This window comes from Tachypleus tridentatus, chromosome 6, assembly GCF_004210375.1.
Source record: "Tachypleus tridentatus isolate NWPU-2018 chromosome 6, ASM421037v1, whole genome shotgun sequence".
Lineage (NCBI taxonomy): Eukaryota > Metazoa > Arthropoda > Merostomata > Xiphosura > Limulidae > Tachypleus > Tachypleus tridentatus.
In genome coordinates this window covers 20,224,204-20,250,991 of record NC_134830.1, presented here as the reverse complement: position 1 = coordinate 20,250,991, position 26,788 = coordinate 20,224,204, and the positions used below count along the sequence as shown (strand labels likewise).

Sequence of the window (26,788 nt, the reverse complement as noted above, 5' to 3'; positions counted from 1 at the left end):
TTGAGCACAAAGCTACACAAGAGTTACTTGTACGTACGACGTCCATCATGAGTATTGAAAACATTATTTCAGCGTTATAAGTCCACTGAATTACCGCAAAGCCGCTAGGGGCATGACAATATTTTTTTTTTCTTTTTATAGATATATTTGTGTATGGGCTTTCTTTATAATCGCCTAATGCTTTAAATCACTAGTCTTCATATGATGACATTTTAAATTTCTCTCTAAACAATTGGAAAACTTACTGAGTGACTTTTTTGTTAATAAATAATGCAACCTGAATGAAGTTTAACCGCCAGATTTTTTTTTAATCTCAATTTTAACTTACAAGAAAAAAAAATTCCGAGAATATTAAGCTTTGTTTTTATATTGGATTTCACATTTTTGTGGCCCCCAGTGGCACAGCGGTATATCTGTGATCTTATACTCCTTGAGACTGGGTTTTGATACACGTGATAGACAGAACAGAGATAGATCTGGAGGATGTGGAAGTTTTTCCCAGTCCATTTCTTAAATCTTTGCAGGTGTGATCCTTGCTGTGTGGGGCCTGCATTATCCTGGTATAACACAACACCTTTACGACTGATCAAAGCAGGCCTCTTTTCTTTCAGTGCAACATACAAGCGTTCTAACTGTTGACAAAAAAAGTCTGATGTAATCGTTAGATTGAGTGGCAGCGACTCAAAGTGGATCACACCAACAATATCCCACCAAACGCTTAACGAGACTTTCTTAGCCAGTTCACCTGCACTGAGCCATTACCTGCGATGCTTAACATTTTTATAAAATACGCATTTTTCATCTCCAGTCACTAACCTGTCCAGAAAAGGTGAGTTACGTTCACAAAAGTGCAGAGAAGTGCAACTATTCATTCTTGTTCTAAGGTTGGCTTCTGTCAAATCAAGTTGGACCCATTTTCCATGTTTTGACACCTTTCCAAGCTCTTGAATGGGTTGAACTAAGCTTCCGTGCTAATTCTTCAACTGTTACAGCACAATCTTCATCAAGTGCCGCCAGCAGCAAGTCATCATTAAACTCAACAGGACGACCTGAAAATAGCGCATCACTCTAGCTGTAGTCACCTGATCTGAACTTCTGAAACCACCTTCGACATTTTCTTTTATTCAGAGACTCCGCGCCATAAACACCTTGAATGTTTCATGTAGTTTCTGCTGTACTGTTGCCTTTTTTAAACTCATAAAACATTACATGCCTTATGTGCTCCTCAGACATATCCATCTTAATAAGGGTTTATTTGATTAATAATCTGAAAAAGTGGAGATGGGTTAGTTTCTTTTATTTGTCTGAACATTTTTATACACGTCCTGCTACATATTTTAGTCATTAAAATCTTCTACAAAGACAGAAATGATGATGCACTTTCTGTTTTAAATTTTTGGACATTACTTACGGGATGGCCTGTTATAATGGAATTAGCGCAATAATGGCCAGTATCGCGTATAGCAATTAGTGAAACATCATAATAAGCGAAAATTAGCGTGTACGCCAGTATCTATAAATGTGACCAAAACTCCTTCGCAGTCTATTGAATGACACCACAAACAAAAATCCTTAAAAATTCACTTTTAGGGTGGTCAAGATTCAGGCAGTTTGAAAAAAAACCACTTGTGTAGCTCTTATTGTACTCTTCCCACAACAATAACGCAACTTTGATCAGAACTGTAAGCGAGAATTTGGTTATATCTTTATTAACGTTATTTTTAGAAAAATAACTAAAAAACTGGAGTTCTTATAAATACTGTTAGTTTTCAATAAACAATACCAGTTTTAATATATAAAACATTACAGTTTAACCAGTAAGATGTATAATAATTTTGAGCTCTGTACGTTGAATCATTTTGATGTAGTAAGTTGCATATTGACTAAAGAGCACAATTGTTCACTTTTTCTAAATTATTTTCAAATAGGTATGGATACTATGATTAGGTCTTACTCCAACCACATCTTATCCAGCAACAAGATCTGATGTTAAAGAAACGTTATGAAAAGAAACATTAATAAAACCGCCCTCAATTCTCTGGGCCACAATAGACTCACCAGAAGCAGAATTAGAATCTAAAAGCAATATACCTTCTAACTACAATGATTGAGTCGCCCCAGTATCACGTAAAATACGTATGGATATAAGATTAGCAGTGCTGTTTGTCAAACACACAGAACCAACAGACACAAAAGGTATAAATTCTTCCCTAACTACATCAATCTTTTTTATCAGTGGCCAAATGAACAAAATCAGGTGATCTGGTGAAACTACGTCCATATGTAGACACAAACCCACTGAGCGTTTCCTTTTTTTCTTTTTAAAACTCTAACAATTGGAGATAATATGATCAGTTTTTTTTTTTTTTTTTATAAAACAACAGACAGGCCTTGATGACTTCAATAAAGTTTTATCCTGACTGTCTGAATATTTCGAACTGGAGGAAATAGCTTTTCTATAAGAAAGCCCGGCATAACCAAGCGTGTTAAGGCGTTCGACTCGTAATCGGAGGGTCGCGGGTTCGAATCCCGATCGCACCAAACATGCTCGCCCTTTCAGCCGTGGGGGTGTTATAATGTGACGGTCAATCCCACTATTCGTTGGTAAAAGAGTAGCCCAAGAGTTGGCGGTGAGTGATGATGACTAACTGCCTTCTCTCTAGTCCTAAACTGCTAAATTAGGGACGGCTAGCGCTGATAACCCTTGAGAAGCTTTGCGCGAAATTCAAAACAAACAAATAAACAATTCTATAAGAATTCTCAACTGTAGTGGACTGAACAGATACAGGTATTTTTCTCAGTTGGCAGGAATTTCTTTTTATGAAAAGTGGTTTTATTAGTTAAATGTTATAATCAAAAAGAGATGCTGCTTCCTGTAGTGTTTTAACTTTCTTTACATCCAAATAAGTTTCGAGGTCGTCTCTTTTACATCGTTTAAATTCCTCAGTTACACATAATTGTCTTAGTTTGTCGAAACTGTTATTAATATGCATAGAATTACACCATTGGTCAAAATAAACCCCTTTTTTTCGTGAGAGAATACCATATAAGTTTGACTATTTTACTTGCGATAACGAAACTTTTGGCGATAAGCCACCGGTACTAATTCATGTGTTATCAGGACAGTTGCTTTAACCTTATCATAATCTGCACAATCTCGCAGAAGTAGAAAGGCGTAAGCTTCCCTTGCTTTACCAGTCAAAACATTCTGTAATAATAGTAATTTCTGCTTCAATATGGGCTTCCTTTTTTGGGCTTGTTCAAGCTCGATTTGTTTGAGTTTTAATTGGATTTCTAACTTATCTTTATCACTCAATTCTGATTGGCTAGTGGAGACATTACAGTATTCCTTTAATGTTTCCTCAGACAACAAATCATATTCGACTGATATTTCAACAATAGGCCTTTTAGTTCATTTTTTTCTCAATGATTTTTTTAACCTTTAATTATAAATTTTTTGCAATTTCAAGCAATTCATTTGTGTTATATTTTTCTAGTTGTTTGAGGAAGGACCATTCAAGAAAACCATGGTAATCAGACATGATCGAATCTTGTTGGCACTGATAAATACAAATCGTATTATGAATTCAATTTTAATTTATTTCGAATTTTACCCCTCATTCAGATTCAGGACGAGACCACAATTTATTACGTTACGTATTAAGTTAAGAAAAGTTAGATCCAGTTTTGCGTCACTTTACACCTTCTTCTAATACAGTGTTATATTAGACCTCAGTGATGTCGAGAAACCCACTTGTTGAGAAATTTATATGCAAAAACGGCTCGTTTGGATTGAGAAAATATTTTACATAGAAGAGCGAACAACGTTTCGACCTTCTTCGGTCATCGTCAGGTTCACAAAGAAAGAGGTAACTGACCGGAAGCTGACCACATGTTTGAAAGGGGTTGTGTAACTGTGTGTCGAAATGTAGAGGGCGGTATTAGATGTTTGAATATATAATTTTATTTATTTATTATATTAATATAGGTATAAAGGCGTTCCTTTATATTGGTTTATTTTGGGTTTAAGTTGTTGTATAAGTAAGGCTTCTTTGATTTTGCGTTTGTTTATGTTTGTTTCTTTATTTAGTATTTGAGTGTTTTCTATGGTTATGTTGTGTTTATTTGACTTGCAGTGTTCGAAAACGTGTGAAGGTGACTTTTTATGTTCTTTGAATCTGGTTTCCATTTTTCTACTTGTTTCTCCAATATAGAAGTCGTGGCAGTTATCACATTGTATTTTATAAATAATGTTGGTGTGGTGTTTGTCAGTGTAGTTTTTACATAGTATAGACCTTAGTTTTGTGCCTGGTTTTTGAATAAATTAACTGGAATGTCATATTTTGTTGATAGTTTTTGCCAAATGTTGGTTATTTGTCTGCTGATGTCGGGAATATATGGTATGCAGCAGTATATGGTTTCGTGATTTTTTGATTCGTGAGATATATTTACTTTTGTTGGTTGATTTTGCTTTCTGTGTAGGTGTGTATGTATAACGTTTTCTTCAGTTTATGGAGGAAACTTATTGATGTTGATGAAGTATTGTTTTATTTTGTCTAATTCATCGTTAATTTTATTTGGTGAGCATAGTTTTATGGCTGTGTTTATTTGGTTTCTTAGTATGTTGAGTTTTTGTTTTGTTTCATGTGCAGAGCCCCAAGGAATGTATAGTCCAGTATGGATGATTTTTCGGTAGATTTCTGTTTCAAATTGTGTATCGGTTCTTGTAATTTTGAGGTTAAGAAATGATATTTGATTGCTTTCTTCCTGTTCACATGTGAAGTTAATGTTGGGATGTATAGAGTTAATGTGATTGAAAAAATTAAGTATGTGTTCTGTAGATTTGAATCCCGCAACCGTGTCATCTACATATCTGTACCAGTATAGTGGTGGATGTAATGCTGTGTTAATTGCTTGTGTTTCAACTTGTGTCATAAAAATATTGGCTAGAACTGGTGATACTGGGTTGCCCATGCTTAGGCCATTTGTTTGTATATAGTTTTGGTTGTTGAACATGAAGTTTGTCTTTATCGTGGTGAATTCTATGAGGGTTGTTAACTGGTTACTGGGAATTTCTATAGTTGGGTTAGGGTCTCGGATATAGAGTTCTAAGGCTATCTTGCAGGCTTCAGTGGTTGGAACTTCTGTAAAGAGGGATATAACATCGAAACTGGCCATTAAGGCTTTATGATTAAGTTGATTTAGATTAGACTTGAAATTAAAAGAGTCTTTGATGAATGAGCTGGCTGATGTTACATATTTGGAGAATGCCCATGCTATGTATTTACCAAGATTGAAATTAAACGATTCATATGTGGACATTATTGGTCGTAATGGACAATCTGGTTTATGAGGTTTGGGGATGCCGTATATTTGCGGTGTGCGTGAGTCGGTTTTACGTAGGTATAAATAAAGTGTTTGTGAAATTGTGTTGGCTTTTTTCATTTGTAGTAGTAATTTGTTCAGTTGTGTCTCGTGTGTCTTTGTTGGATTTGTGTTTATTTGTTTAAATTTGTTCGTGTCTGATAGGATGTTATTCATTTTTTGGATGTATTCATTCGTGTTCATTAAGACTATAGCGTTACCTTTATCTGCTTTTAGAATTTTTATGTTTTTGTCTTGTTTTAGGTTTTTAATGGAATTAATGTCTCTTTTTGTAAGGTTGTTTTTTAGTTTTCTGTTTTGTGAAATTATGTTGATGGTTTTGTGAGAAAATTCTTTGAAAAAATCGTTTAAGATGTTGTTTTTAGGTGTTTCTGGAAAATATAAATTTGTAATTTTACCTGGGAAGTTTGGCTGTTGGATGTCAATAAAATTATCTAAGTTGTCTTCTTTCTGTTGGTTGTGTTTGGTTGTTTCCTTGTTTTTGTTCTCTGCAGAAAGTATCACAAGTCTCCTGGCTAGGTCTTCTAAACATGTTTTGATTTCTATGGTTGGAATGTACCTAGGTGCTATTGCGAAGTTGAGTCCTTTGTTAAGTAGTTGTTTCTCGTCTGTGTTTAATTGACGGTCGGATCTGTTAATTATGAGGTTAGTCAACGGTTTGTCGTTTTGGTGTCTTTACTGTTGTTTGCATCTTAGTTTTTCTAGTTTTTTGTTGTGGCAGATCTTTTTGTCTCTGTCGTTCTTAGTATTGATTTGGTTTATGTTTCGTTGTATAAGTCCGTAAATCTCTGGTTTAATGCAGCATGCCAGTTGATGGTCTAGGTTCATTTTTTGTTTTTGTAAGTCATGTAGTTCTTTGTATTTTGTGTTCAACACTGCTGTATACCATATATTCCTAACATCAGCAAACAAATAATCAACATTTGGCAAAAATTAGTAACAAAATATGACATTCCAGTTAATACCAAATTTATTCAAAAACCCGGCACAAAACTGAGGTCTATACTATGTAAAAACTACACTGACAAACACCACACCAACATTATTTATAAAATACAATGTGATAACTGCCACGACTTCTATATTGGAGAAACAAGTAGAAAAATGGAAACCAGATTCAAAGAACATAAAAAGTCACCTTCACACGTTTTCGAACACTGCAAGTCAAATAAACACAACATAACCATAGAAAACACTCAAATACTAAATAAAGAAACAAACATAAACAAACGCAAAATCAAAGAAGCCTAACTGAAACAACTATAAACCCAAAATAAACCCATATAAAGGAACGCCTTTATACCTATATTAATATAATAAATACATAAAATTATATATTCAAACATCTAATACCGCCCTCTACATTTCGACACACAGTTACATAACCCCTTTCAAACATGTGGTCAGCTTCCGGTCAGTTACCTCTTTGTGAACCTGACGATGACCGAAGAAGGTCGAAACGTTGTTCGCTCTTCTATGTAAAATATTTTCTCAACCCAAACGAGCCGTTTTTGCATATAAATTATATTAGACCTGTGTATTGGGTGTTTTCCACGAAGATTGTATTCTATGAAAGGACGCTTAACGTTGCGATTTGTACAATCGTGACGTCAAGAAAATGTACACATGACAAGAATCACGAAAAGAACTATACGCTCTGTAAGCTACAACACAGCATGATAGATAAATATAAAAAGCGATAATTAAAAATATATGTTTCTTACCTTGACTTCAGACACAAAATGGAGCTGTATTGAATGTGACTGGTATCTTCAACAAGAAGATATACAGTTTCTAGTATGCCCACCAGGGGATCAGTGGAAGTATAAGAACTTACGAGTGCAAGCAAACGAAAATATATATTATAATATTTCAACCAAATTACTTCTGCAAATTTCATGAGGCTCCTTTCTAACACTAAAATTCATCAGGTCTAGTGGCATAGTTGCTGTGTGTATATTATCAGTTTTTATGAACAACTATTGCAATGAACTAGAGCTAATGCATTACAGTTAGTATCATTTTTATTTAAGTCATTTACAAGTCAAATTTTTAGTTTGACACCTAAACATTAGGTGTATCATTTTTAATACTGGTTATTTTTCTTTACTGGTATTTAAATTAACTATATTACTGTTCCCAAGAGCTGGTGAACCATGAAGCTTTTGTTTCTGGAGCCAGTCAGGCAACCATAGCATCAATAGGAGAAAATATTAATAATTTTAAGAACCAATATGTGAAAAGCAGATCAAGTTTATGGAATTTTAAGCTTCATTCCATGGTGGATAAAACACATTTAGCCTAATTTACCTCTTTACAGTATAAACAAGCATACAAGACACTAGCATAACTTTCTAGGCTTTAATAATTACAAAATATTTTAGATTTTGCTGCTGCATGGCTCTTAGATGTGGATGGCCGTATGTGGTGAGGGAACCTTCCAGAGGAGGTTCTGTCTTATCATTTTCCCTCTTCTGGGATCTAAACATCCACCCACGTTTTTACTGTGAAGTGGGAGGGGATCCTAGTGGTTGAGGGGCCCAAGACACAATTTTTCTAACATAACAAACAAACAGATGTACTGAAACTAATTTTTTCCTAATTCACAAATATATTTACTTATAGAACTTATTTGCTACTTAATCAGTAAAAAACATGCCTATTAATTTATTGATTATATTATCAACTTAGTCACAGACTAAAAGACTTGCACTGTGTAACTCTCAACTTAAACCTGAATTTAATCACTCAGTAATTAACTCATTTGTAATTTTTATATCATTTCTTGTTTACTACTTAATCCACAAAATTTCTAGGTATGTCATCATGATGTAATGACAAACAGATATCTGAATTAATAGATTAAATATTTAGCATAAAACAATATCCTCAGTTAGGTTTCTGTAAGGGATGCATATGTCATTTTTTTCATAGATAATTCTAGCAAACAATAAAGTTTTAAACTTTAGGTATGTACAGCCTGCGTTGTAAGCTATTCTATGATTTACCCCATAGACTTGAGTTTTCAAAAATTATTCATTTATTTTTATTCTTTGTTTTTGTCAACATGAAAATGTTTTGATTCCTTAAAATCTTAAATGAACAAAATAATTAAGTAGCTAAGTTTTCATACAGTATTTCTGAATACTTCAATGCTTTATTTCTAATACAAGGTTTTATGGTGCAATAGTTCTACACCCAAGCAAATCACTGTTTATGTTTGAAATACAGTTCCTTCAATTAATACAATAAGGGAATTATATATACAAAAACGGCTCGTTTGGGTTGAGAAAATATCTTACATAGAAGAGCGAACAACGTTTCGACCTTCTTCGGTCATCGTCAGGTTCACAAAGAAAGAGGTAACTGACCGGAAGCTGACCACATGTTTGAAAGGGGTTGTGTAACTGAGTGTCGGAATGTAGAGGGCGGTGTTAGATGTTTGAATATATAATTTTGTTTATTTTTTTTTAATATAGGTATAAAGGCGTTCCTTTATATTGGTTTATTTTGGGTTTAAGTTGTTTTATAAGTAAGGCTTTTTTAATTTTGCATTTGTTTATGTTTGTTTCTTTATTTAGTATTTGAGTGTTTTCTATGGTTATGTTGTGTTTATTTGACTTGCAGTGTTCGAAAACGTGTGAAGGTGACTTTTTATGTTTTGACACTGCAAGTGTTGTTTTCGAACACTGCAAGTCAAATAAACACAACGTAACCATAGAAAACACTCAAATACTAAATAAAGAAACAAACATAAACAAACGCAAAATTAAAGAAGCCTTACTTATACAAAAACGTAAACCCAAAATAAACCAATATAAAGGAACGCCTTTATACCTATATTAATATAAAATAAACAAAATTATATATTCAAACATCTAATACCGCCCTCTACATTTCGACACACAGTTACACAACCCCTTTCAAACATGTGGTCAGCTTCCGGTCAGTTACCTCTTTTTTGTGAACATGATGATGACCGAAGAAGTTCGAAACGTTGTTCGCTCTTCTATGTAAAATATTTTCTCAACCCAAACGAGCCGTTTTTGTATATATATTTCTCTGCAAGTGGGTTTTCTCGACATCACTGATTAATAAGGGAATTACATTCAGTGACAGTATATTATTAGTTACAAAGTGTACAATATGATACTCTCATATTGTATGCAGTTAGAGTTACAGTTCAACTGATTTAGAGGTGTGTTTAATATACGAGGGCTGTTCAAAAAATACGCGGACTGACGTCATAAAACAAAATGTACTTTATTTAGAAGTTACAGGTCTGGGACTCCTTCAAAGTACTCTCCTCCCCAACACACACACTTATCCCAACGGTGTTACCACTTGTTGAAACAGTCCTGGTACGCTTCTTTTGTAATGTCCTCCAGCTCCTTCGTCGCATTTGCCTTAATCTCGGGAATCGTCTCAAATCTTCTTCCTTTCAAGAATCTTTTGAGTTTGGGGAACAAGAAAAAATCGCAAGGAGCAACGTCAGGTGAGAAGGGAGGGTGGGGAAGAACGGTGATCGAGTGTTTGGCCAAAAACTCACGAGTTCTGAGGCATAAATTTCGCAGCAACGCAGTGCGTCTTCAATTTTTCGGTCAAAATCTCGTAACAAGATCCAACTGATATCCCACACTCTTCAGCAAGCTCCCTGACAGTCAGACGTCGATTTGCTCGCACCAGGGTGTTGATTTTGTCGACGTGTGGGTCGTCAGTTGACGTGGAAGGACGTCCAGGACGCTCATCATCTTCAATGGACTGTCGACCATCCTTAAAACGTTCATGTTACTTGAAACATGCCGTACGCTTCATAGCAACATCACCGTAAGCCGTGTTAAGCATAGCAATAGTTTCAGTCGCAGATTTTCCAAGTTTGACACAAAATTTCACAGCAAGTCGTTGATCCTTCAGGTCATTCATTCTGAAATCCGCCAAACGAAAAAATCGCACTTCACTTAAAACCGCGTAGCTAATACACAAATGAAGATATCTGCAATCGGGAAATGTCGTCGTAATCAGCTGATCTGTGCGAACCTAGCGACACCAAGCGGATTCCCCTGGAACCAACTGGAGCCGCGCAATTGAAACAGTCCGCGTATTTTTTGAACAGCCCTCGTAAAGAAGATATTCAATAACAAGTACACACACACAGACATGCACACATCATTTTCTTACATTAATACACATTTCAAATCTTCTCAGCAAATGACATTGAGTTAATAAAACTCAAATATCATTGACATGCATAATGGCTTAAGATAATGTCAAACAGTGCTCAAAGAAATTCCAAAATTGTTCAATGAATTTTAGCTCAGGTCTCATAAATGGATAATCTACATTTTTTTTTTTATCATGAAAGTCCATTACAATTCTAGCAAAGTAACATCAGGCATTATCCAGTATCAGAACAAAATAAAGTCTGATAACATCCATAAGCAGTCAAATATTTGAGTCAAATACCATATCAACAATTCTAATTAAGTGACACCAGGCACCATCCAGTATCAAAAAAAATCCAAGTCTGATTGCACTCATAATATATCACATATTTGAGTGAAATACTATGTCAACAATTCTAATTAAGTGACACCAGGCACCATCCAGTATCAGGAAAAATCCAAGTCTGATTGCACTCATAAGATATCACATATTTGAGTCAGACACTATGTCAACAATTCTAATTAAGTGACACCATGTCAAAATATTGTTGAGAGTAAAATTGTCCTTCAGAAGCATAATGAAGTCTATGTCTATGGATACACTTAGCTCCTCACACTATAACTAAACTGATAGTTTTGATGTATTTAAGAGAGCTGATTGAAAATGAGTTCTGAGTAAGTATAGAAATTACTTAATCCAGAGTTTTTGTTATCTTGCCAGAAGACAACATGAGGCTGCAAAAATCACACAAAACTGTGGAAATTAGTTTCCCTGATGTCAAACTTCTGACAGTTTGTTCTTTTTACTGTTTTTTTTTCACTGAGAGCTTGTAAAATGTTTCCAAATTATGAATAGTGACTAGAGGTTAATTACAACCTCATTAGATACAAAATGCTCATATAATGAGAACTGAAAACTATTTAGAACCAAATAACACAATGGAAGGAGGAAGTTTTCAATATCTTCAGTTGAAACAGATGAATGTTCACAGCAGAATGCTTAGAACAACAACAGTTCCCAGAGCTACATTCCAAGCCTTTAGAACAATGACTTCACCAAACCCAAAAACTATTGTGATGAAACTGGTTATATCTCCTATTCCATTTATGAAGAAAATAAGCAATTATTTAAAGTTCAAAGTTCACAAGCTTCCATCCAAATTCAAAAGGAACATATATTTTTATGAGAAAAACGACCAAAGAAGATGAACTTGCAGTAACTTCTATCAAACATAGAAGTGATTAAATCTTTTGATGATGCTTTGATAGACTTTCATGTACCTTGTTCTGTTTAAGTGTGCAATATGGAAAGCTGCACATGAGAAGGGAAAGTGAGAACATTGACTTTTGTTTCTTCAAATGAGTCTAATTACATAAAAACATTGTCCAAAGCACATGGAGAATGATCTACAGGAAAAAAAAAAATTCTTAGTACTAGTACCCTTCATGATACTGTTTTATTGATAATTTACTCAGATTATAAACACCACTTTTGTAACACCAAATGTGTAATAGCTTTTTTATTTATTTGGTCTTCTTAAATGCACAGATTTTACTTGTTTTTTGGTTATCATAAAGCATATTTATGTTTTTTTTAGACTTGTGCATACAAGATAAGAGAACTGAAGATCAAAAGGCAGAAACTGAATTTGGTAAGGATTTTTAAAAACAAGTAATTGATACACTAAAACAGTATCTCTGGTCTAATGAAAAAGTTTCAACTACACTGGGCAACAAAAAAGTTCTCTGCTGCAAGAAAAAAATGCAATATATTTTTGAGTAATTTGATGATGCATGTTCTAAATATCATATTGAAAATTACTGACCACCTTTAATTTTTGAGTTATGACAGATTTATTAAAAATATTATATTTCTTGAAAATAATGATTTTTTTCTTTAATAAATTTATTTATTTCTTGAAAATTTCATTTAAGAATTATAACCTGCATACTTGGATAAGGTTTTTTTTTTTTCATATTCACAACATGTGCAACAGGAATCATTGACTTAGTGTTACCATTGTGCAAAAGTATAGCTTTCAGACTAACTTTAGCTGAGTCAGTAAAAAATCTTCATTCTTGAGGATGATGGTCAGTATCTAATTCTTTATTAGTGCATCAACATTTCTACAAAAACACAAAGTATCTTGCATGCTGTTATGAGAAGCAAGACTTTAATGGTGACTTTGATAAAATGAAACTTGTTCCTGGAACTAATAAATTTCATTGCTTTAAATGAGAACCGAGAAGTTTCCAATGCTGCTTTGATAGAGACAAGCTATGAATCAGATTATTTAGCTCTTCTTGTGTGATCAGATGAGACAATTTATGTTGAGGTTCTACTGTTATGTAATTATTAGATGAAAATGATTCATTGTCTTATTTTCAGGATAATTCCTCTCTTACCCAACTGGCTGGTGGATGTTGCACTGGAAGACCATCTCCATGGGATATAGGTTTTATTGCAGATGCAATATCTGGATATTTAGCACATTATTTAGTCTTGCCTGAACATCTAGAATCATTAGTCATGCACAAATAACAGTCCATTAGATGATCTTTGGACTCATCCCATATCATGGGAATTGCAAATGGCATACTTGCTTCCTTTTTATTGAGTTACTGTACCAAACCAGATGTGCAAACTGTACAATACACATGAACAGGGCTTGGCATGGCCAGGTGTATAAGGCACTTGACTCGTAATTTGATAATCACAGGTTCGAATCCCCGTCACACCAAACATGTTCACCCTTTCAGCCATGGGGCATTATAATGTGATGGTCAATCCCACTATTCATTGGTAAAAGAGTAGCCCAAGAGTTGGCAGTGAGTGGTGATGACTAACTGCCTTCCTTCTGGTCTTACATTGCAAAATTAGGGATGGCTAGTAGAGTTAGCCCTCTTATAGCTTTGCATGAAATTCAAAACAAAGCATACACATGAACAGACCAATATTTTTCTTTATCGCCAATTTTATATCCAGAATAGTGTTAGTAAGCCACCTTTACCTTTTGAATGGTGTTTTTCCTTGATAATATTGTAATATATTTTCTACAAATATGTCATAAGTTGTTTGCATGATTTTTTTCCCTTTTGGACTTTAATCGAACTGGAGGCAGTTGGCATTTAAAATGATTTTCTAAAACATGTAAAAGAATTTATGTGTACATAACTTGAGCTTAAAAAAAATTTAAAAACAAAGTTCTCTAGAATTTGATAGTGTCATGGGTGTGATGCAAGAAAGAAGATAGGACTTTGTGTAAACTGTGCTCAGAGTGAAGTGAAGTGACCAACTGAGTGAGCAAGAGGCATCTGATCTGCCCCCTTTATGCTCAAAGGACTTCCTAAATATACTATTACTCTGAGCACATAAAGATTTTATGACTCCTGGGCAGAGTAGGTGAGCATGGAATTGAAGCAAAAGTGGTGCAGTTCACTTCAGTTATATCAAGAACAAATAGCGTGTATGAACAACGTTTTGAATTTTACATCAGTGCAATACAGTCTATGCATGAATTTATTAAAAATATCATTAACCTAGCAAACTGTCCAAGTAAACTTAATTTTCCAGAATAAATCTATTGTTTTAAGTTTATTGTACTGCATGATGAAATATTGAGATATTGCAATAACTTAGTATCTAGAGGTAATAGGCAAATTCTTACTGAATTTTTAAAATTAACACCATCACATTACTTTGAATCACTTGAATTTTTTTTTCCTGTAGTAAATCATTTGTTGTCCAGTGTTGTTAGTACTTTAATATTAGCCCTTTTAGCCATGAGAGCATTATAATGTGATGGTCAATCTCACTATTCATTGGTAAAAGATTAGCCCAAAAGTTGGCAGTGGGTGGTAATGAACAGCTGCTTTCCTTCTAGTCTTACACTGCTAAATTAGGGACAGCTAATGCAGATAGCCCTTGTGTATCTTTGCATCACAATTCGAAGAGTGCATGAAAATGTACTGTTAGGTTGCATAAAACCTGGTTTTCCAAACATGTGAAGCCAGATGCTGACAAAAGGGAGTATTTTGGATAATTTCACCACAATCACTAAATTTCTTGTCTTTGGTAACAAATGGAATCAGTAGTTAATATTAAGGTTTGTTTTGAAATTCTAAAAAGAAATGTGACTAAATTTTGGAAAGTACTGATAGTACATCACTTCTGATTAAATTAACAACAGGTTTCCTGCAGAAAGAGTATGAGAAACAATACAAGGAAAACTAAGAAAAAAACTAATATTTTAATTGATTCAATAGCGCCAGAAAGAGAATAAGTAACAGGTTCAATTTTTCCAAGATAAAATGATTTAAAGAGTAACTAATGTAGCTTGAAAAAAAATGCATAAGAAATAAAATAAGTAGATGTTTGTAGTTAACATTCTAAAGTTATCTCACTTTTTTATAGGCTGTAACTTTGATGTTTGAGAATTTCATGATGTTGTTTTAATGTCATGGTTCAATGACATTCTTAAAAAAGCAAGTGTATTTGTTTATCAAGAAACATCTGGCATTTGACAACCAGCAATAAAGTTCCTCACTGTGCTGTTTTTATGTGCTGTGTTTATTCAGAAAGATCAACATAATATCAACTATTATGTCTACCATAAAATATTGCATTAGTATTACTATAAAAATTAATAATTGTTGGCATCAGAATGTGTTTGAAGTACAAGTAACAGATTTCATTATTATATACAGTATTCTTTGTTGTTGTTTTTTTATTTTACTGGCACTTACTTTCCAGTGTTTATTTTTAACAGTTGTGTTTTTTTTGTTTGATTAACACTAATTCTACGCTGTGCATTAAATATAAAAGACGTTGGACAAAAAAAAAAAATAATCTTTTTAAAAATAATTTCATGTAGGGTTGGAGCTATTATGAGCTTTAAGAACAGCGCTAATTTAATTAGATACCAACAAAGTGACAATGTATACACCATAACGTAGAATAACTGCCTTCCAATTCGAAATATTGTTTTCAAAATATCTTAACAACTGCTGAATGACAATAAGATCTGGTAAACTGCATTCATTTCTTAAACTTGGAACCAAACACTGGAAGTAAACATCATTTTTTCATCGTCCTCACACAAAAAGTCCACTGGATTAAAAATAATGAATTTGTGTCGTCGGATCATACCACAGTAAACTGCTTACTTCTACTATTACAATGTCTGATCTTTCATTGAACACGATTTCTAGAGTGAAACATAATGCAGTTACCTAGTCCTTAAATGCATACATCAAGATACCAAGGAATACAGATATACAGTAGCGACGCCAAAATGCCATCAATATGAAGTATAGATGGTAAATTATAATAATGTAAATATAGATGGTAAATTATAATAATGTAAATACCAAGGTACATTTCAGAAAGGTGTGTTATTTTGAACTGCGTTTTCAATGCAGTTTTCATTGGAAACTCATACTCTGATTAATAATTCATTATTACAAATTAGAAATAACCTGTTTATGAAAATATGTATATATGTAAAAGAGGAAGCTAACCTAAATTCCACCCAAGGTAATAGATAATAATAAAGAAAATCAAGATTAGCTTAGATTGAACATTTAATATACCATTAAGAGTAAAGCTAGAAATCAAAGGAAATATAACATAAAGATATAGTTTACATAACAGAAACGAATTATCCCATGTGAAGTTAATACACTCTGAGGAAAAGTAATGTCACTATCAGGCTAACTATCTTTAATCATGTTGTGTTTGTAGTCATTATTACTTCAAAACAATGCGTCTGTTCTGTTGTAACTTGAAATCAACGTGGTTGTCTAATCTTCGTCAAAGCGCATGAGTTTCAGTGCATTCAGTAAATTACTATGGGATGCATGACACATATATCCGTCTTAATGAAGACGTTGAGTTCTACAGACCTATGTCTCTTTGAGGTTAATTGTTAAGCAACAACGGCGATTGTGTTTTCCATATTTTATGAATATATGTAGGTAACAATATTGGGGGCTAAGGGGGGGCTTGGCTCATTATTGGCTCAAACCCCCCCTTGCCGCCGCCACTGCAGATATATGTAACTTGAAAGCTAGAATTGTATGATAATTGCTTATTAAGTAGAGACAAAAATACGTAGCAAATATAATAACCATTGTTTCTCTTAAATTAACGATATTTGTGAATGGAAAAACGTATTTACTGTTTCAATGAACAACTGGTGTTCCTAAAATGTAATAATAATTTCACTTTGGTTTTTCACTTAATTAATGAACAGTTTATCTATATTCTAAAGTTGGCTGAAAAGGTATTAATTTTAATTCAACTAAAGTACAAGAACGTTTGACCTTTTTAGGTCATCCTCAGAATACATTTTTACTTCAACTGTTTCTCATCATCATGAACAATTTATCTATAAACACTGTTCATTTAATTATTTGTTGAAATCTGTAAACCTAAAATGTAATACGGTGCTAAAATGTTCATATCGAATTTCTTTATAAATGAAGAGCATTTTAATGTTTTCATAATTATTTGGTAAGCAACAATGTTTTTTTTTTAATTTCGCGCAAAGATACTCGAGGGCTATCTGCGCTAGCCGTCCCTAATTTAGCAGTGTAAGACTAGAGGGAAGGCAGCTAGTCATCACCACCCACCACCAACTATTGTGCTACTCTTTTACCAACGAATAGTGGGATTGACCATCACATTATAACGCTCCCATGGCTGAAAGGGCGAGCATGTTTGGCGCGACGGGGATGCGAACCCGAAAACAAAACAAAAATTAACTTATATAAACGGTTGTTGACCAAACGTTTCTTGTGAAAGCACTATAAGAAAGGTCACTATGTTATGTATTGTAATTAAATGTAATATGTAACAGGTGACAACATTTTATCTGTTTTATCAAGTAAGGCTATATAAGATATTATTAAATAAAACTTTATTTTGGTTTTTTACTATTTCATTTTGATTGGGTTGTAATGATACTACTATATCTATCATTGTTTGGGGAAATGTGTATTAATTTTAAATATATACAAAATGTTGAAAACAGAATTCATTGTTATTTGTTTTCGTAACAAAAATAACAACTATTTCGATCCGACGTACTAAAGTGCAGATCATTAGGACTAAATGCTATAACAGTGGTTGATTAGGTCATCCTGAAACGGGCTTGAGTCATTACCATATAGTTACAGTCTGTATCACTGCGTTCAGTTGTGATATACTCGATGACTGAGCATCATAAAAATAGCTCTATAGTGTAGACTCTGTTGCAAAAGATTCCGTCATGAGGCTTCTATGCACAAAGCACACCACACGTTTCTTCTGCTAAATTTTAAGAAATTCGAAACCTGAACAATCAGATTGTTGTCCTGCTTTTTATTTCAAAAATATTTATTTTTAAGTTAAGCATTTACAAAAGTATTCAGTTTATTTTAAATGTTCTTAAGATTGACAGTATCTCTTCACTACCACAGAGAGGTGCAAATATTCTGCTATCACTGATTGCTGTGAGAAGCCATGTATTTCCAACAAATATTGTCTTTGAAGATTACAGAAATAAGTTATACCAACCTAAAAAAACAAAAACATATTAACTTATCATCGTCCACAAATTTCCACAGCTAGATGGTTAGAGCGCTCGACTTCTAATGTGAAGGTCACGGGTTCGAATCCCCCTCCCACCACACATGCTCACCCTTTCAGCCATGGTAGCATTATAATGTGATGGTCAATCTCATTATTCACCGGTAAAAGAGTAACCCAAGAGTTAGCAGTGGGTGGTGATGACTAGCTTTCATGCTAAATTATGGACGGCTAGCGCAAATAGCCGTTGTTGTAATTTTGCACGAAATTTAAACAAACAAATAAATTGTGAGTGCATTATAAGAGCAAAACTCAGCCTCTTAGTGTAGATGGTTAGTGTTAAAGTGCTGTTGACTGGTTGTCTTCCTTCTTTTTACTCATCTTACTAGCTTTTCATAAATGCAAAAATACAAATATAATATCTGAGCGCACAGACATAATGTTGTGCCTAGCAACTTGAACAGTATATCTTCATATAGAATAGCATAAATATCTATTTCTTAAAAGTTAGAGAAGGACGGTTGAACAGATATGTCAGGGGATCAGTTTGTGTACACGCGATTTGAGTTTCTTTTGCCAGACGTATATCATTTTTGAATATGTTGTGTGTTGTTGTTTGGGGTGCATAGACGACTTTTGGCACTGATATCTGTATTAGTGGACACTCGCCTGTCACAAACGCCGCAATTTGAGTACCACGGCTGAAGTAAGACTTGTTGAAAGTTTCTTTTTAGATAGTCATAGTACCCTACGTTCATACGTATTTCTTCGTTTTACAAGTTACAAGAGGTAACTTAGTCTTAGAAATTATAAATGTTCATCCTGGACACTTCTTTCTGATCTGAATGTATGAACATTTTGTGGTGAAAAGACAGTAACATGCACTCCCCAAAAACGATTAATTTTTGGTTGCATCATATTACAAAGGAAACGTCAAACATTTTATATGTGACTTTAAACGTGACTTTATATGAGATATTATTGCTACGGGACGGCTAGCGCAGATAGCTCTCGAGTAACCTTGCGCGAAATTCAAAAACAAACAAACAAAATATCCAAGTGTGAAATTCTCTATGACAAATAATTCAACATACGAAGATGTATTTTAACGATAAATGAAATAAAATAATTTTCGTTTAAAGAGACTGGTTTCAACATACACGTATATATTTACATGCATATGTGAGGTTACAGGTATAAAAGCTGAAGAAACTGTATTTCTAATTCCATAAGTATAATGCAATATTTCCGTTTTCCATTGTTAGAGGCCGCCACAGCTGCAAATCAATAAAATAACTACTTTTGTCAACTGTTAACTGAGAAACAGTGAGATAATACGCAGCAAACACAATTTCATCACTATAATTAAAACCTGGTTCATCTTATTGACCCTCACTACAACAGCAAGTTACATAAATGAAGTTAACTCACTTTATTTCTTAATTATCACAGACCCCCCACTGGCACAGCGGCATGTCTGCGGACTCACACTGCTAAAACCGGTTTTCGATACCCGTGGGTGGCAGAACACAGATAGCCCATTGTGTAGCTTTGAGCTTAATTACAAACAATCACAGCATTGCAATGTAATAATAAATTTAAAATTACAAATGTGTGTGTTTCTTATAGCAAGACCATATCGGGCTGTCTGCTATGTCCGTCAAGGGGAATCGAATTCCTGATTTTAGCGTTGTTAATCTGAAGACTTACCGTTGTTTCAGTGGGGAACCTCACAGCGTGCATGTTTACATTTAACACACTATTTACAATAGCACCAAATACTAACTGTTTTACCAGTTGTTAAAGAAAAAAATCATAAGTTTCTGGTTACTTAGGTACATGGTCTTCAAAATACCAATGCGACAATAGAATTTAAGTTGCACCTATTTGATTTTATAACAGCATGTAACACTCTAAAACGTTCAGTCAATTAAGTTCAAGCACCGATACTTTACAAAATACACTAAATGTGTGATACACACTTCTTAAGAGACACGTTACAAAAGTTTATTTTACATACTTACATAAATGGTGAAAGCTAAATAAATATTTCGAATGCTTATAATCAATCATAAAATGAACGAAATACGTTAAATTATAAAATTAAAAAGAACATAGTTGAAATAGCTGAGGAAGTTATTTTATTCAAATTAAGGCAAAAGAAAGAGAGATGGATGTTCAGGTAATCCTTGAACTCAAGAAAGATAAAAAGAAATGAAACCAACTAGTACAGGAATGTATAACTGGACTAAATAATTTGCCATTATATAATGAAGATTTGTTTGTTTTTGAATTTCGCGCAAAGCTACTCGAGGGCTATCTGCACTAGCCGTCCCTAATTTAGCAGTGTAAGACTAGAGAGAAGGCAGCTAGTCATCACCACCCACCGCCAACTCTTGGGCTGCTTTTACCACCGAATACTGGGATTGACCGTCACTTTATAATGCCCCTACGGCTGAAATGGCAAGGATGTTTGGTGCGACCGGGATTCGAACCCGCGACCCTTGGATTACGAGTCGAACGCCTTAACCTACCTGGCCATGCCGGGCCATGTAATGAAGAATGAGAAAAATATGGCTTCATGAAGAATGTAGAGAAATGGAACAAAAGTATAAAGATGTCAAATCAGTGTATAACAATATCAAAGACAGCATAGGTAAGTGAGAACACATTGTTAGTGGATTTATAAAAGTTAAGAATGGTGATGTAACTATGGAATGAGAACAGGTATTGTTAGTGGATTTATAAAAGTTAAGAATGGTGATGTAACTATGGAATGAGAACAGGTATTGTTAGTGGATTTATAAAAGTTAAGAATGGTGATGTAACTATGGAATGAGAACAGGTATTGTTAGTGGATTTATAAAAGTTAAGAATGGTGACGTAACTATGGAATGAGAACAGGTATTGTTAGTGGATTTATAAAAGTTAAGAATGGTGACGTAACTATGGAATGAGAACAGGTATTGTTAGCGGATTTATAAAAGTTAAGGATGGTGATGTAACTATGGAATGAGAACAGGTATTGTTAGTGGATTTATAAAAGTTAAGGATGGTGATGTAACTATGGAATGAGAACAGGTATTGTTAGTGGATTTATAAAAGTTAAGGATGGTGATGTAACTATGGAATGAGAACAGGTATTGTTAGTGGATTTATAAAAGTTAAGGATGGTGATGTAACTATGAAATGAGAACAGGTATTGTTAGTGGATTTATAAAAGTTAAGAATGGTGACGTAACTATGGAATGAGAACAGGTATTGTTAGAGGATTTATAAAAGTTAAGGGTGGTGATGTAACTATGGAATGAGAACAGGTATTGTTAGTGGATTTATAAAAGTTAAGGGTGGTGATGTAACTATGGAATGAGAACAGGTATTGTTAGAGGATTTATAAAAGTTAAGAATGGTGACGTAACTATGGAATGAGAACAGGTATTGTTAGTGGATTTATAAAAGTTAAGGGTGGTGATGTAACTATGGAATGAGAACAGGTATTGGAAAGATGAAGAGAGTGCACACGACATTCGTGAGTGAAAGCCACCTATTAAGAAGAATATTCACGGGTTGAAAATGAATAATTGAAAAGTATGAACAGAATGAAAACCAATAAGGCTACTGGACCAGATGAACAAATAAAGTGTGTGGACGAATTTGGTAGATAAACGTGAACAACTATTATTTATAAAAGTTGTGAAAGTAGTAATATACCTGAGGACCTCAGTAAATCTATCTTTATTGAATGTGAACACATTCGAACAATGAGCTTAACAAGACATATGATGAAGATTCTATTGAAGGTATTGATAATAAAACCGAAGATTGCAAAAGTTCAATGTGGTTTTACTGAAGAGTTTGGTACAAGAAATGCTATCTTCGTGATACGTATGCTTTCAGAAAAGACAACAGAAATGAAGAATTACCTTTTCTTGTATTGTATTGTATTGATCGTACTAAGACTTTTGACAGGGTCAAACATGTGGAGTTAATGAAAATGCTGGAAGAACTGGACATTGATGGTCAAGACTTGAGAATTTTAAGAAACCTCTGATGGGATCAAATTACAGTGTCGAAGATAGAAAATTAAGTGATTTCAAATTAAGAGACGTGTGAGGCAAGGTTGTGTATTTCACCTAACTCGTTAACTTGTACAGTGACAGAACCCTTAGGAACATTAAGAATTTACCAGGGTTAATGATTAACGGACAGAATCCTAACAACTTCAGTTATACTGATGACACAATTTTAATAGCTGATTTGGAAAGGAAGCTGCAAAACCCTAGATAAGGTTGTTAGTGAAAGCGAGAAAAAACAGAATGCATAAAAATAACAAAGATCATTTCTGTTAAAGTAGGTAAAGATCAGATAAGACAGATCAGTAAATTCAACTACCTGGGAAGCTAGATAACATAAGATGGTCAATGTGGTCATGGAATAGGGACAACAAAAGACAATGCTTTTTGAAAAATGAAAAGTAAAGATACTGATAAGTAGTAAACTTTCTATAGGGACGATGTTAACGGTTTTTGAATTCTTATGTTATACTAATTCTTACATATGCATCAGAACGTTGAACAATATCGCCATATATGGAAAAGGGAATTGAAACATTTGGGTTGTAGTTCTTAAGGTGCATGATGGAGTAGGTAGGTATTTCATGTTTATTGGCACAAAGCTACTAGGCTATCTGTACCAGACAAGATGTAGTATACTATGGTGGTATATGGAAATGAATGTAAAAATACGTAAAATATGTAAAATTAAGACCCGCCAGGAAGACCGAAGCATTAAGTTCAAACTTGCTGTCAGTCACCTGAAGATGACCTTTCTGGTCCTGGGCTCATGTCAAAATAAAATTAAAATGTGTATAAGAAATCACGCTAAAACAGTGTATAGTCCAATAAAAACCTTAAATTAAGTTAGAAAGATCAATGGCTCTTAAAAGTATAAAAACATAAGTGAGGCACCCAGCATCATCCATGACGTTGGCTAATCTCAAGGGCAAACCTACCTTAAAAATATGTTTACAATGGTGTCGTCGTTCTTGGTTGTAACAACGGCATGATAATAAAATACGTATGATTGTGACCTGAGTGACACACAGACCACACATCAGTGCATCAGTACCAGATAAAAGGAAGATGAGTTACAAAAACTGTGACCAATGCATAGCCTACCCAAACCAACTTCCTCCCTTCGATCTGTACAGAAACAAGATGGTCAAAGAAATAAAGAAGGTTTGATTTGAAAAAAACTTATTATTTCGTTGCTCACTCCAGGTCGACTGTCAACTGGTGTATAGTTTGGTTTAGATAACCGGACCGTAGTCCATGTATGGAACAGGGACGGTGGTGATAGAGCCAGAGCAGATGGACTTTGCTGCTCTGTCAGCTAGCTCGTTCCCACGAATACCAACATGACCTGGTATCCAAGAAAACTGGACAGAGATAGATGATAGACAGAGATGGGCCAGTTTGTTTTGAATATTGATAAGAATAGGATGGTAACTAACATGAAATGATGTCAGGGCCAACAGACAGTTGAGTGAATCAGTATAGATCGCATAATTCATACATTGCATAGTTTCAATGTGATTCAGGGCACGAGAAATGGCATACAATTCGGCATTGAACACAGAAACTGTAGAAGGGATTCTGTGTGCTACAACCGAACTGTAACAAACCATGGTAGAGCCTACAAAGTCATCTGATTTTGAACCATTTGTGTATATGGGAATGGATGGATCGTTTGAAAGATGTTCAGCAAATAAAGAGTGATATATCCAATCAGAAGTAGCTGCTTTCCTCAGATGACTCAAAGAGAGGTCACAGTTGGGGATAGTAATTAACCATGGGGAAATAGGCCGATCTGTGGATACTGCTATGCTATTCAAAGATAAATCCACTTTTTCTGATTGTGCCGGGATACAAAGGCTAAAAAGAACAATGGAAGACTTGCTATTATAAAAAGTGTGGCCCAATGAGGATGGAAAGCACAACCCAATTAGGATGCTGTGGTAAAGATCGAAGTTTGAAAGCTTAAGAGACAGTTGTAAATGGCGAATATACAGAGTGGGTTTATGGGACCCCACATACAAACTTTGGACTGGAGAAGTATGAAAGGCCCCAGTGCAAAGCCGAAGCCCCTGAGGGTGGATAGGTTTCAACATTTTGAAGTTTTGACAGAACCATAAACCATAGACCCATAGTCAAGTTTGGATCGGATAAGGGCACAATAAATTTTAAGCATGGAGTATCGATCTTCTTCCCAAGAGGTGGAAGAGAGGACACAGAGTATGTTCAGTGTTCTTATACATTTAACACGAAGTTGCTTGATATGGAAAATAAAGTTTAATTTACAGTCAAATATAAGACCTAAGAACTTTGCCTCAGGGATGACAGGAAATACAATATCATCAATACGAAGTTCTAGATCTGGATGAATACCCTGTTGGTGGCAGAAATTTACACATACAGTTTTAGAGAGTGAAAGTTGAAAACCATTTGCTGTGGTCCACTTAAGTATATGATTGATTGCAGTTTGTAGCTACCTCTCAATAAACCTTATGTTTGATGACTGACATGAGATGTGAAGCATCTCTGACTGATGCTTCAAGGCGAATTAAGTGGTCTATCGTGGAGCGTTGTCTTTGGAACCCACACTGAATGGGTGAGAGAATGTTGTTTGATTCAGGGAACCAAATAAGACAAGCATTAATCATCATCTCTAAGGTCTTACTGAGACAACTCGTCAAAGCAACTGGACGGTAATTCAAAGAAATCTTTGGATCCTTCCAGGGTTTAAGAATAGGGAGTACAATGGCTTGGCGCCAAACATCAGGAAAGACATTCTCCTGCTATATCCAGTTAAAGACAACCAGGAGAATAGTAAGAGAGGCAGGAGAAAGGTGGCGTAGCATCTCATAATGTATATCATCAGGTCCAACTGATGTATTGCCAGACCAATGAAACATAAGTTTGAGTTTCATCAGTGTAAGAGGGCAGTTGTAGTCACAGGGATGAACAGTCGAAAAGGAAAGATGCAGATGTTCAACTTGTGTTTTAATAGCTAAGAAGGAAGGGGATGAGTTTGATACATGAGAGAAACATTTATCAAAAGTATTGGCAATGCTCTGAGCATCAGCAACTTCATGGCCATTGAAAATTAATATAGACACGGGGCAGAAGTATACTGTCCACTCACCTTCCAGATCTTGTCTCATATGATTTTTGAACTGATGGTTGAAGAAATGCTGGAGGTATATTTAATCCAAGATTCTTTCTGGCTTTGATGTCTAACTCGCCTAGCCTGTACACGGACTTGCTAAAATGCAATGCGGTTTGTAAGTGTGGGATATCTACGAAATTTATCCCAAACAAGTTTCTGAGCTTTTCATTTTATAGAACAAGCAGAATTCCACCAAGAGCAAGGATGCCGTGGAAAAGATATCGAGGTTTTGGGGATGCACTGAGCAGCTGTTTGGACAATACAGTTAGTTACTGCTGCTACACAATCATCTATCGATGATTTACATAAGATGGCAGAATCAAGTTCTGAGAGAGCAGGAAAGAGAGCCAGTTGGCTTGATCCAACTTTCACCGAGGTACAGGGTCGGGTGGCACTGACCACAACCAATCTCTCTTTATATGATAGGAAAATGATCACTATCCCTTGGATTGATGTCAACCTCCCAAGAAAAGCAAGTGGAAAACAAATGGGAGCAGATAGAAAGATCTATAGCAGTAAATGACTGACTTGGTGCATGAAAATAAGTGTAAGAACCAGTATTGAAGAGAGACAGGTTGTGATTCAGGAGTATATGCTCTATAGCACAACCTCTCACATCAATACTAGAACCACCCCAGAGGGTATTATGCTCATTAAGATCCCTAAAAATTAAAATGGAGGTTTGCAGTTGCTCATTGAGGGCATCAAGGTTTGATTGATTATACTTTTTTCCAGGGGTAAGGTGCAGAGAGCAAACAGTGATGGTACGACCCAAGGAGACACGGATGGCTACAGCCTCCAAGAGCATATTCAATGATAAGGACCGGGTGGGCACCTGCTGATCAACCAGCAATGCTACTCCCCCATGTCCTTGTCCTACACATGACCTGTCATTGTGGTATAAGGAGTACTGTCGAATTGTGACTGTATTAGTATATTTTAAAATGTTTCCTGCAAAGAAAGACATGTGAGATGATAAAAGTCAATCAAATCCTTGATGTCATTCACATTTGGTTGAAAACCTCAACAGTTGCATTGGATTAGCGTGGCCATATTTATTTAATTTGGAGGAGAATATGGTAAAGAGACCTTCTGCTTGCAACTGCGCTTTTTTTCTTTACTGGATGTGGGTCGGTCACTCTCTTGTGATCCTGCTCTGGATCGAGCAGGCAGGTCGGTGTTTGTAGGCATACGTTCTCGTGATTTAGGGCGTAAACGAATGGTTTGTTTAATTTTTGGGGTGTCAAGAGAGAAAGACCCCATGGAAACACCAGGGTTTCAACAAGGTAAAGTTGGGCAATGACTGGAAGATGTGGTAAGGAAAGAGATAGAAATAGATACTGATTCGTTAACTTTTATAATTTTGAAAGGTACTAGATTAAGATGCGCTGTTAAGGATTCTGAAGGAGGCACAGAAAGGTCTGTCTGGACTCTTACTATAGTA

The 26,788-nt window shown here is 34.9% G+C and overlaps 1 protein-coding gene across 2 annotated transcripts in view; it reads right to left on the bottom strand.

Annotated features, from left to right (window-relative positions):
• LOC143252056 (alpha-N-acetylgalactosaminidase-like) overlaps positions 1–26,788 on the bottom strand; it is a 58,413-nt gene that overhangs the window by 14,913 nt on the left and 16,712 nt on the right. The window contains exon 1 of one of the 2 annotated variants that reach the window (XM_076503641.1): positions 7,110–7,130. The exons of the other annotated variant lie outside the window; for it this stretch is intronic. The gene's annotated coding sequence lies outside the window, so the exon portion shown is untranslated. Of the gene's footprint in view, positions 1–7,109; positions 7,131–26,788 lie in introns of those variants that run through there. 2 annotated transcript variants of the gene reach the window in all.